The 13,109-nt window shown below is 44.6% G+C and overlaps 1 protein-coding gene across 4 annotated transcripts in view; it reads left to right on the top strand.

The window, feature by feature from the left end:
• The first annotated feature begins 9,962 nt into the window (after window positions 1-9,962).
• LOC101960083 (endothelin-converting enzyme 1-like) overlaps window positions 9,963-13,109 on the top strand; it is a 121,271-nt gene continuing 118,124 nt past the window's right edge. For all 4 annotated transcript variants that reach the window (XM_078035896.1, XM_078035898.1, XM_078035897.1 and 1 more), the window contains exon 1: window positions 9,963-10,101. The gene's annotated coding sequence lies outside the window, so the exon portion shown is untranslated. The remainder of the gene's footprint in view (window positions 10,102-13,109) is intronic.

Raw genomic sequence — 13,109 nt, forward strand, 5'->3', positions numbered from 1 at the left:
CTGAGTAGGCATTCAAGATTCAGAGATGACTCAGACAAAAATCTCTGCCCTCAGAAAGATCCTCGTCTAATGGGGGAAATAGAACATGACCCAGTAATTATAACACCATGTGCTGAGTACTATGATTGAGTTATTTATGTATTTTTAAAATATTGGTTCAATGAATTAAGAAAAAAATAAATGAATACATGTCAGGGCTTGGAGGAGAGAGGCACAATCAGGCAGGGCTTCCTAGAGGCGGTGGTGCCTGAGCTGTATTTGGAAGGGCGTAATCATAAGCACCTGCTAACTGTCAGACACCATGCTAGGCCCTTCAAGCTCATATATTGTCATGACAACACTGTGAAGCAGATGGCCCTGTTTTACAGTGGAAGAAAACCTCAGAGGGACTAGAGAAGTTGCCTGAAATCACAAACTTGCAAATGGTACAGTCAGGATTCCAGAGCAGCTCAATCAACCATGAAACCTGTGGTTTCTTTTTTGGAACATGCACTGCGCTGCTAGGTACAGGGAAGGGCATCCCAAGCTGAGGAAAGAGCTGGAGCAGATGTTTGGAGGCACACTTGAAGAGAGCACAGGGGATATTTTCTGGAACCTGGGTTGGCATGCTCTCTAATCCCCAGAACCTTCCAAGCATTTGGCTATGATCTATAGGAAAAGCAAGCGGCCTTTAGGAACTGTTTAACTCTTCTTTCTAAAGTTGAGAATCTCAGTTCTTCTGTGCCAGGCTGTGTGACCTTGGGGAAGCCTCTTCCCTTCTCTGAGTCTCTGTTTCCCCATTTTTTTTTTAAAAAAAGAGTGAGATTCCTACCTAGTAGAAGCGATGCAAGAATTGAAGATGAGATCTGTAGCCATCATTACTATTGATCTGTTCAAGGTGACTTTAGGCTACCTGGGTCTGGCTCCTGATGGAGGGGTTGGCTGCATCACGAAGCAAGGAGACTTCAAGATAATTGGATGGGGGAATGCCATCTATCTGCCAAGAAACGAGGGTGCTGGCAGTCAGCCTACTTCTAGCCTGCTTCGAATGGACCAGATGCTATTTTGGAGATGAGAAAAGACGTTCTCTTGACACTAGGGAGAAGATAAAAACCAGGAGATAGAAATACTGACTCACTCCTGATCAGGAATGGGCGGCAGGCAAGCCAGTCAGGTATCTTTAGCTCTTCATCATGCATGCATGGCATATTCTGCAAATATGCAGGGTGGAGGGGAAAGGATGGAGGGAGCATGCTGATGTGCTTTCAGACAGAATTACACTCCTAGAGTCAAGTGTGAGACCTTGGACTGCAACTCTTTTCTCAGATCCCTGGAGCTGGCTCTTTATGAGAGTAGAAATGGGGCCATCTGCTCTGAGCTGGCCCTGGAACTAAGGAACCTCTCCCTGGGGGTAGCCATGCAGGAACTCATATGATGTGGTGTTGTGGGTTGGCAGGGGAGGAAAATTTTTTCTCAATGTGCAGATATAGTAAAGGCAAAGTTAGGATTTGTTTATTTATTTATTTTTTGCAACTGTTAGAAGAGCTCGCCGCCCATTTTCCTCTACCGCAAATTTGCCAGAACGATTCCTACCTCATGATGGCTACTGCCAGGGGTAAATGAGAGAGTGGACCAGCATCTGTCACAGTGCTTAGCACATACAGTGCTCATTAAAGGTGGCAGTAATGATGATGTGCTATTTCACTGCTATAGAAGGTGCCTTTTTCTTTTCCTTTTTAGTCAGAATCCCCAAATTCCAACCAGATATGATAACTATATCAAAATAAAATCTTTTGCATAGAATCTCATAGGTTATCCGAACCTCTTCATTTTGCACATGAAGGAGACTCAAAAAAATTGACTTCAGAATACTCAGTAGATATCAGACTATGAAGATCAAACCAGGGATTAAAACATATATCTGGGCCAGGCACTGTGGTGCATGCCTGAAATCCCATCCACTTGGGAGCCTGAGGCAGGAGTATCACAAGTTCAAAGCCAGCCTCAAGAACTTAGCGAAGCCCTAAGCAACTTGGTGAAATCCTGTCTCAAAACAAAAGAATTAAATCCAGGGATATGGCTTAAGTGCCCCTGGGTTCAATTCTCAGTTCTAAAACAAAACAAAACATATATCTGCCTATCTTTAAATAAGAACATGTTTCACTAAGCTATTTTTTTAAAAATAATTGCTATCATAAAAGCATTCCCAGCCGGGCTCCATGGTGCACACCTATAATCCCAGCAGCTTGGGAGACCGAGGCAGGAGGATCCTGAATTCAAAGACAGCCTCAGCAAAAACGAGGCCCAAAGCAACTCAGTGAGACCCTGTCTCTAAATAAAATACAAAACAGGGCTGGGGATTTGGCTCAGTGGTTGAGTGCCCCTGAGTTCAATCCCCTGAAAAAAAAAAGGGTTCCTATCATGAGGTGCCCTTGGTATTAGGACCTATTTATACAATCTCATTTAATTTTCTTCAATGACTTTGCAAAGAATTATTAAACCCATTTTTGCACATAAATAAGCTAAGTCTTATTAGAGAAATGGCGTGATACTGCCTTGTTCATAAGTGGCTGAAGCAGGGTATAAAGCTACATGAGTTTGGCTCTAACTATCTAGCTGGTTCACAATCCGGGAGTGGCCCAGGAGGACTGAAGAACCAGGGGCTACCTGTTGGCTCTTTGTAAACACAGCAGTTCACTCACTTGCACCCTGTCAGTCCCACTTCCCACTACCGGGAAGGCATCTTCATCGAACAAGGACTGTACCAGAAGTAGAGGGAAGGGGTTGCTTTCTGCACAGAAGTGGTCCAGAACGCTCAGCCCTGCCTCTGGCATGGGTCGAACGCTAAGTGGAGGGGATGCTCCCTTGCTCCTGGCTGAAGCAGTGCGAGGAGGCTGCTGGAAAACAACTGATAAATCCTCCGAGTTTCCCAGGCGGGGGATACCCACTCTCTGTTGCTCATGTGTGCATGACAGAGATGCTCCTCCGTCGCCATAGCAACAGCCAACACATCAGCATCCTGCAAAAGGCCAGAGCTGCTTGGTGAGGAGCTGGGGTCCTGGCTGGGTGAAAACAGGGCTGGGGTACACTGGGGTGGAAAGAAGGGTGTCTCATTAGCTAGATTCTTCTGGCTTGAAGCTGACTTGTTCCTTGGGCAGGATCAATTTATTCTGGGTCCTGTTATGCTAATTCTCTGTGCCTGCAAGACTTTGGGTAATAGGAGATGGTAGGGGAGCTTATGAGAAGAGTCCAGGAGGGCATGGTATTTCTCCCATGGCTTTTGATAAGTGTGTTTTTTGATAAGTGTGTTTATTAATGGATTCATCTCTCTTAGGGGCTTGTCCGAATATCCTAATGGGGAATCTCACAGGTTTTGCATTCGGTCAGTCCTGCTTTCTAGCTCTGCAACATTTTAGTCCCGAGATCTTATCATAGCTGGTATAACCTCATGGAGTATAAATTACTTCACTGCCTAGAAAAAAAAAAACAGGAGGGCGTTGATACTTAATATATGAAGATAACATATGGGCAGTTTCTGGTATGTAGTTTAATTGTAGTTATTATTGATTCCCCAACACCATCAGAGAAATGGAGACTTGGTAAGGGGACCATCTCTGATTCTCTTAAAATCAGGCAAAACCTGGACTTAGAATTCACATCTCCTATGCATCTTTCTCGAACCATCTGCTAGTATTTAGTGTTTGCTCTGCAGATCTGGCCCCTGCTTGTACTCCCTCTCCACCTAGAGAATGTCACAGCACCAGACCTTGGGGATCACCTCGCTCAGCTCCCTCTCCTTCATTTTCCAGGCCAGGAAATGGAACCCTTGAGAGAAGAATGAAGTGTCCCCATTCAAGGTCACCCGGGGAAGGTAGAAGCATTACTTGAAGCGGTTGTTACATTAGCAGGTATGACTAAGCCTGAGAGTCACCGCAAGAGGGTTGGCCTCACACCTGCCTGGATTCCCCTGGGTATTTAACGTTGGGATAAGTATGGGTGGGGAGCCTCCTTTTTCTGTATTTCAGTTGTAGTGTTGGTGAGCTCTGTGGTTCCACAGGCATCAGAAATATAAATAGCTAACATCTGCACAGTGCTTTACAATAAAATACACTCTGAGTGTATTTTATAATGCTATCTTATTGAGTCTTCCCAATAGTCCTTCAGTGTAGTCCTGATAGTTATTACTGTTCTCTGGCAGGTAAGGAAACTGAGGCAGGAATTGACTTGCTCAAAAGATATATAACTAATAGAAGACAGATTTAGAAATTGACTTATATATGTGTGTTTCCTAACTGTAGCCAACTGGCCCAGCTCATGGTGGGGGCCTGGCTATTCTCTGCTGGCCCTGTACAGATGTTTAAGAGAAAGGCATCTGGAGCATTAGCATGAGCACCATCAAAACAGGCCCACCTCCGTGGAGATGATGAACACTTGTCATGGACCGTCCAAAACAGCAGGTAAGGAGATGGTGTGGCAGGCAACGATGGATGTCTCTTCTGGTAAATCTTTGGCACTTCCAAAGGGCTTTTCAAATCAGGCAGACACTCCCACTCTTCCTATGAGCACAGGAGGCCCGAACAACTCACTGAAAATTGCAAAACCATTTAGTGACGGAGCAGGACTAGAACGAACAATTTCTGGAACCCAAACTCTTTTGACTTCTTTTGAGAGCAGATGAATGGGAATGGGATCCCTCATCCTGGGATGTGATCAGGAGCCAAGGAAGGCAGGTTTTTTTAGGCGACTTCCTTTTTTTTGAGAGGAAACCTTGCATTTTTGGCAAGGAGCTCCGTGTAGCACATTTTCCTTTGAGTTTTTTTGAGTTCCAATCATGTAAATTGGTTCTTGATTTTAGCAGGGGTTCTTTCACCTGCAGTTTCCAGACATTTATCTGTGTTTACAATCCAGGGGGACGATCACAACGACACAAGGTACACAAGGGAAGCCGTCAGAGCGTCTTGGGCTTCCACAACTGGGAGAGACCTTTCCGAATCTAACACGTGGCTTCATAGGTCTCAGAGGATTGCTGATGGATCTGGGAAAAAGGCCCTCTACCTGAGGAAAAGGAAAGTCTTACTGGGTCTTAGAGGAAGAGAGGAAGAAAAGACCCTAAATTTTTTATATTTTTTTACATTTTTATATTTTGTAGAATTTCCTAAATCCAAATCCAGTTCTCTCTTCAATTCCAGGTAAAAGACTAATAGTGCCATATTGTACCTGGATGTGGAATTGAGACCCACAGGTGCAGATGAGGGGAAGATTTCCACTACAGTTCATTAAAACCCAGGACCGTGTTTAATAAAGTACAGGAGGCAAAGACACTTCTTGGCAAGGATCCAGTGGAATGTGGAGGATTTCCGTTGAAGTAGACTGGTTGACAGTTGTACCCACTGATGAAGAACTTCTGATCGTACACAACTGACCAATGATCTCCTATGCCCAATGAGAAATAGTCTGTTCTTCCACAAGAAAATTCTTATTAAAACCTATCAGAAAATAATGTAATTAATAGAATTTTTTGATATATATGTTGTGTGTGTGTACATATATATTTATTTATTTAATATTTTAAGACTGAGGACTGAGCCCATGTGCACTTTAACACTGAGATACATTCCCAGCCTTAAAAAAAAAAAACATTTATTTTTTTAGAAGTAGTTAGACACAATACCTTTATTTTATTTATTTATTTTTATGTGGTGCTGAGGATCGAACCCAGGGCCTTGCATGTGCTACATGAGTGCTCTGTCACTGAGCCACAATCCCAGCCCTCCCAGCCCTTTTAAATTTTTTTTTTTTATTTTGAGCCAGAGTCTCGCTAAGTTGCTTAGGGCCTCGCCAAGTTGCAGAGGCTGGCCTCAAACTTTGGATCCTCCTGCATTAGCCTCCTCAGCTGTTGGGATCATAGACATGTGGCTCGATGAATCTTTTGTTGATCTTGTGAGTCTGTCTCTATTGCTTTAATGAAGGAATCTTAAGTAAAGCAGTCCTCTGGGAACATTCTGATCTACATCCCATGATTGGGAGACTAATCTGTGTTAGATGCTTTATCTGGCGTTATAGTTCATTCTGAGAAACGGAACACAGAATCCCACACCTTGAGAGACTCATGAAAAGACAAGCTGGATGAACACTAATGACATTAACATACAAAGTAGTCCTCCATTACCTTCAGGGAATATACTCCAAGACTCCAATTGATGCCTAAAACCACAAAAATCTCTCTATATTTTTTCCTAAACATATATATGTATGACAAGGTCTAATTTATAAATTAGGCACAGAAAGAGGTTAATAGTAATAGCTAATAATAAAATTGAACGATTATAACAATATGCTACAATAAAAGTGGTACAAATCTGGTCTCTCAAAACATCTGACTGTCCGTAGATCTTAGCAATTTTGGCATATATTTTTTTCTTATTAAATTGAGAACGGTCACCTTTTCACTTAAAGAAAGCACTTTACAGCTCCTCATTGGCATATTCTTTTTTGGCCAGAATCATTATTTTTGTGCTTTGGGGGGTCATGAAGTAAAACAAGGGTCACTTGAACCTAAGCACCCTGGTACCACGACCGTTGATGGGATAATGGAGACAGCCACTGAGTGACTAATGGGTGGCCAGTACATCCACACTGGATTAAGGGATGATTCACATCCCCCGTGACAAAACAGGACAGTGGGAAATTTCATCACATTACTCGGAATGATGCATAACTCAAAACTTATGAATTGTTCCTGGAATTTTCCACTTAGTGTTGCAGTTGACCACAGGTAACTGGCACCATGCACACCACTGCAAAACTGTGGATCAGAGGGAACATCAGTACACAACCAGAGTCTCTCTGAGCCTCCCCCACAAATGCTGGAGGGCATACTACATGCCAGGTGCCTTGCAAAAGTTCAAGGAATAAAGCCACAACAAGGAAAAGGATTTTGGTTTCCAGGAGTAGATCATACAATCTTATTTCTTGTGAGTACAGCTTCAGATTTTGCTCATTCTTTCTTTCTTTATTTTTTTATTTTTTGCAGTACTGAGGATTTTAACCTAGGAGTGTTCTACTATTGAGCTCCATCCCCAGCCCTTTTTTATTTCGATTCAGGGTTTCACTAAGTTGCAGAGGCTGGCCTCAAACTTGCAATCCTCCTGCCTCAGCCTCCTGAGTGGCTAGGATGATAGATGTGCACCACTGCACCAGGCCTGAACTGTCTTCTTAAGGCAAGAACTTGAGTTTGATTCATCTTTTAATCTCTTTTATACTCCAGTCCCTAGCATAATGTTCATGTGAATTAGGCACTCAAAACATATTTGTTAATTGGTTCATTTAAAAAAATTACACATACACTACAAGCTTACTGGGAGAATTAATAAAATCTATCTTCTATCTATCATCTATCAATTAAGTTTTATATATAGTTATATAAAAAGGATGTCTCCAGTCACATAAAAAGCAGAAGTGACACAGTGCCTGATATCCCACCAGTAGAGATACATATCTTTGGAAAAGATTCCTTTGATTCCCTCAAAATACTTCCAGGAAGGACATTGCATTAAATTAGCCTTATTTAATTATTAGTGACATCAGTATTTCTTCAATAGATAAGAACTGGGGTGGATAAGAATACAGTTCACCTTTCAAACAACCTGTGTCAGGTATGGTGCCTGATGCTGGGGTCACAGATGGTTAAGACCCAACCTATTCTTGAAAAGCTTACATTCTAGTCACCACAATATTTTATTATACTTTCTTCAGGAGTTCTAACAAAGACAATACATGGTGCTCCTAGAGGATTGAGGGAATATTCCTAGAGAAGTCATCAGCTACAATAGCTCCTTACCATATCCACTTGAGCACTTCCTCCACTTCTCTACTGGTAAACTCTTACAGATGCCTCAAGACTCAGCTCAGTATTACCTTTCCCAAGCCTCACAGACAGAACAAATTCTTCCCTCCTTGGTGTACTTAGAGTACCTTACCCAAGGCATCTCTTCCATCTTATTGTGGTGAATCATTCCTGTGTTCCCCTCGATTCCTCATAGATTCCAAACTTCTCATACTCAGGGGCCACTTCCTAATTGCTCCCATCCCTGAGCCTGGGAACTGGTAGCAGGAAAGCCCGCTGCATTATTACAATCGACTGCACACTCCTCTGATACACTGACTCAGAGTTGGATTGCACATCTCCAAGCCCCAAGCTGTGCCAGCTGGGATGTAGGAAGCAAGAATGGCCTGCCAATATCAGTGACAAGCCACTTACTGATTCTATCCAGCCCAGTTAATGCGAACTGAGAGCCAATTTAAATAATAATAATTTAGGCACCACTTCTGTAATATCCACGCTATACCAGATGTTTTTCACACATGCTCTCATTTACTCGAACATCCTCAAAAAGTGTTATTTCTGCTCTTTTTTTTATCATCTGGAGAAAAGTGGTTCAGAGGGGGGTAATTTGTCCAAGGTCATTTATCACTCTAGGTGGTCTATTCGCAAAGCACATCTTCTCCGTTGTGCTCCAATACAACGGACATGTATATCCCATGAGATATACACCATGAGAGGTGAAAGTAAAAGCCCCAGGGTCCCACAAGATTGAGAGTCCAGGCACACAGAAGGTGACAATCAGAAAAGTCCTCGTGGATGGTAAGGCAGATGTGAACAATGACTGGACTGGGAAAAACCAAACATCGTTCAACAGCACTGAATGCACCAATGCAGGTCAAGGAAGTAGAAGGAGGGGGGCTTAGACATCCCCTTCGTGGGGTCCTGCAGAGAGGGTTTCCAAACTTCCCATGGCTTCCTCTCTCTGATCAGTGAGGAGGTGGAGAGAAGTTCGAGCTATTAGGTGGGCCACTGAAAATGCACCCCATGGCTCCTTCTCAGACATCAGATAGGATCCCTTTCTCTCAAAGTAGAGGAGGTAGCCCTCCCTGTGGTCTTGACCTCCTCTTGGGGTGGGGAGACACATTCTCTCAGCCTTGAGGAAGAAGGAGTCGTTCCTTTTTTTTTTTTTTTTTAATCTCACCATACACGGGTCCTTGTTAGTGGGGGCGAATTATTCCTTTCTCCCTCACCTGAAGATTGGGGACATGGCTCATTTCTCCCTGGCTTTGTGAAAGGAGGTGGTTCTTTTCTTTCTCATTACGGGATGCACCCGTGTGTGTGTGTGTGTGTGTGTGTGTGTGTGTGTGTGTGTGTACACGTGCGAGGGGGATGGCTCCTTTTTCCTCACCTCAAGAGGCTGACACCTCTCTTCCTTCCAAAAGGAGTGGGGGTGGTGTCCTGCGCCTCCATCTCAGCTGGGACACGATTCTTTTCTCTCCAACCAAAAAAAGGTGGTGGGGAGACTCTCAGCTCCCTCTTCCCTTCCTTCGGGGGAGAAGGACTAGCTCTCACGCCCTCTCCACACAGTCACGCTCAGGTGACGGGGGGCCTGGCTCTCCCTATCCTCCAAGTCCCCTCAGAGCTGAGAGAAGGCGGCCAGGAGCCCTCAGCGCGGGCGGCAAGGCGGGGGCGGGGCCGACTCTGCGGCGCGGGGCGGGGCCAATCGTAGCCCCGCCCCTCGCCCAGCCTCCCGCCCAGCCTCGCGCTGCCGGGCTCGCCCGCCCAGTGCGCCGCGGCTGTCTGCTGGGCTTGAGCCTCAGCCGCCTCAGCCGCCGCCTCAGCTTCGCCCTCCGCCCCTCGCCTCCCTCCGCGCCTCCTGGTCCCGCCGCCCCGCGCGCCCCCAGCCCCTCAAACCAGATGATGAACTTCCTGAGGCGCCGGCTGTCGGACAGCAGCTTCATCGCCAACCTGCCCAATGGCTACATGACCGACCTGCAGCGGGCCGAGCCCCAGCAGCCCCCGCCGCCACCCTCGGGGGCGGCTTCGGCCTCGTCGGCGACCCCGGCCGCCTCGCTGGGCCCCGAGCGGAGGCTGCAGCCCGCCCCAGCGCCCGCGCCGCAGCCCGCACCGCAGCCCGCGGCTGCGCCGTCGGTGGGCAGCAGCTTCTTCAGCTCGCTGTCCCAAGCCGTGAAGCAGACGGCCGCCTCCGCGGGCCTGGTGGACGCGCCCGCGCCCGCGCCCGCCGCCGCCAGGAAGGCCAAGGTGCTGCTGGTCGTCGAGGAGCCGCACACCGACTGGTAGGTGACCCGCGCCTCCCGGAGTGGCGGTGGCGGGAGCGGGGCAGGCCGGGGAGTGGATGGTCCCGGGTGGTCCCCAAGGACATAGCTCAGACCAGTGCTAAGCAACTCAGTGAGACCCTGTTTCTAAATAAAATACAAAATAGGACTGGGGATGTGTGTGGCTCAGTGGTCAAGGCCCCTGAGTTCAATCCATGTTTCCCCCTCAACACCCCCTAAAAAGATCACATCAATGCCAGGCACAGTGGTGCACACTTGTAATCCCAATGACTGTGGAGGTTGAAGCAAGAGGATCACAAGTAGCTTTAGTAATTTAGCCAGGGCTGTGGCTCAGTGATACAGTGCTTGCCTAGCACATGTGAGGCATGGGTTCGATCCCCAGCACCACATTAAAAAAATAAGATATTGTGTACAACTAAAAAATAAATATAAAAAAATACTAAATAAAGGTATTGTGTCCATCTACAACTAAAAATTTTTTTTTAATGGGGAGGCTGGGCTGGGGATATAGCTCAGTTGGTAGAGTGCTTGTCTCCCACAGATAGGGCCCTGAGTTCAATCCCCAGCACCCCAAAACGGGGGGGGGCTTTGTATGTAGCTCAGTGGTAGAGTATTCTTGGGTTCAAGCCCCAGTACTGCAAGGGGAGGAAAAAAAAGACAATGTTAACAAAGTGGAAACACAAACCACAGAATGGGAGAAAATATTTGCAAATCGTGTATCTGATAATGGATTACTATTCTGATACTTCAAGAACTCCTGCAACTCCAAAACAAAAATAACAAACAACCCAGATTAAAAATAGGCAAAAGATTTGAATAGGCTTTTCCCTAAAAAAGACACACAAATGGTCAATAAGCACACGAAAAGATGTTCAGCATTACTAACCATTTGGCAATGCAAATTGAAACCACAATGAGCTGCTACTTCATACCCATTAGGAATGTTAACAATAAAACATAAAATAAGAAGGGTTATCAAGGATATGTATAAACTGAACCCTTGAGTATTATTGGTGAGCATGTAAAATTGTGCAACCAATGTAGGAAAAGGTGTAGTGAGTTCTTAAAAAGATTAAGAATTACCATAGAATTAACATACTTTCCAGAAATTCTACTTCTGAGTACACACCCAAAAGATAAAAAAGTCAGGAACTCAAAAAAAGATTTGTACACCCATATTTGTAGCATTATTTGCAATGGTCAAAATGTGGAAGTGGGCTGGGGTTGTAGCTTAGCAGTAGAGTGCTTGCCTAGCATGTTCGAGGCCCTGGGTTTGATCCTCAGCACCATATAAAAATAAATAAATAATTTTGGGCTAGGGATATAGCTCAGTTGGTAGGGCGCTTACCTTGCATGCATAAGGCCGTGGGTTCAATCTCCAGTACTACAAAAAAAAATGTGGAAGTAACCCAAGTGTTCACTGATAGATGAATGGATAAACAAAATGTGGTATATACATACAATGAAATATGATTCAACCTTAAAAAGGAATAAAATTCTGACACATGCTGTTGAACATGCATGAATCCTAAGGACCTTATGCTAACTGGAATAAGCCGATAGCGGAAGGAAAGTTATCGAATGATTCCATCTATATGGGATACCTAAGAGCAGTAGTCAAATCCATAGAGACAAAAAGTAGAATAATAGTAGCAGGGCTGAGGGTGGGGAATGAGAACTCAGTGTATGTAGTAGGTTAGTGAGTGTAAGATTTCAGTTGGGGAAGATGAAACAGTTCTGGATATAGGTAGTAGTGATTGTTGCATAAAAATATGCTTTATCTCTTATTATTTATTTATTTGGTACCAGGGGTTGAACCCAGGGGCACTTAACCACTGAGCCACATCCCCAGCCCTTTTTTATATTTTATTAGAGAAAGAGTCTCACTGAGTTGCTTAAGGCCTCACTAAGTTGCTAAGGCTGACTCTGAACTTGCGATCCTCCTGCCTCAACCTCCTGGGTGGCTGTTATCACAGGCATGCTCCACCACACCTGGATTTCTTTTTATTTTTGATAAGGAAAATGTGAAATACACAAACACACACACACACATACACACACACACACACACACAAAATGGAGTTCTACTCAGCCATAAAAAGAATGAAATTATAGCATTTGCTGATAAATGAATGGAACTGGAGAAATAAGTGAAATAAGCCAGTCTCAGAAAGTCAAGGGTTAAATGTTTTCTCTCACATGAGGAAGCTAGAAATAAAAAAGGAATTTAAAAAGGCATCTCATAAAGATAGAAGGGAGATCAGTAGAATAGAAGCAGGGTTCAAGGGGGAAGAAGGAGGGGAGGGAAGAGGCAGTATTAGGATTGAAATAGAGAAAACTATATTATCTGCATTTGTGAATATATTTCAAGAAACTCCACTATTATGTATAACTATAAGCACTAAAAAATGTGACTATACTTAATGCCTGAGGAACCATGCACTTAAAATAGTTAAAATGGCTGGGGACAGTGGCACACACCAATAAAATATAAAAAGGGCTGGGGATGTGGCTCAGCAGTTAAGTGCCCCTAGGTTCAATACCTGGTACAAAAAAAAAATAGAGTTACAGTGGAGCTAGGGGTCTAGCTTACCTCTAGAGCAGGTACTTAGCATATGAGAAGCCTAGGGTTCAATCCCTAAAACCAAAAAAGAAAGAGAATAGAGTGGTAATTTTTATGTTGTGTATATTTGACAACAATATAAAATATTGACTTAAAATGCAAATGCATGAACATGCTGTCAAACACATTCACCACCAACAATACAGAGCACTCCCAGGGAAAAACACAAGCTTACCAAAAGAATTCTTTTAATCACATGAGCAATCATCAATAGGGAGAGCCAAGCAGATTTTCTCTTGGCACTACTTGGTTCTCACTGGCACTAGTCAGGAGCACCCTGACATCTGGGTGGGACACCAGGAGGATTTCCAGCCTGGGTAATCTGCCTGAAGCTTTTGGCTACAAGGCCACTCTGCTGCCACCATGCTGACCTGCTAGCCAAACC

Source organism: Ictidomys tridecemlineatus, unplaced genomic scaffold (genome assembly GCF_052094955.1).
Source record: "Ictidomys tridecemlineatus isolate mIctTri1 unplaced genomic scaffold, mIctTri1.hap1 Scaffold_130, whole genome shotgun sequence".
Classification (NCBI taxonomy): domain Eukaryota; kingdom Metazoa; phylum Chordata; class Mammalia; order Rodentia; family Sciuridae; genus Ictidomys; species Ictidomys tridecemlineatus.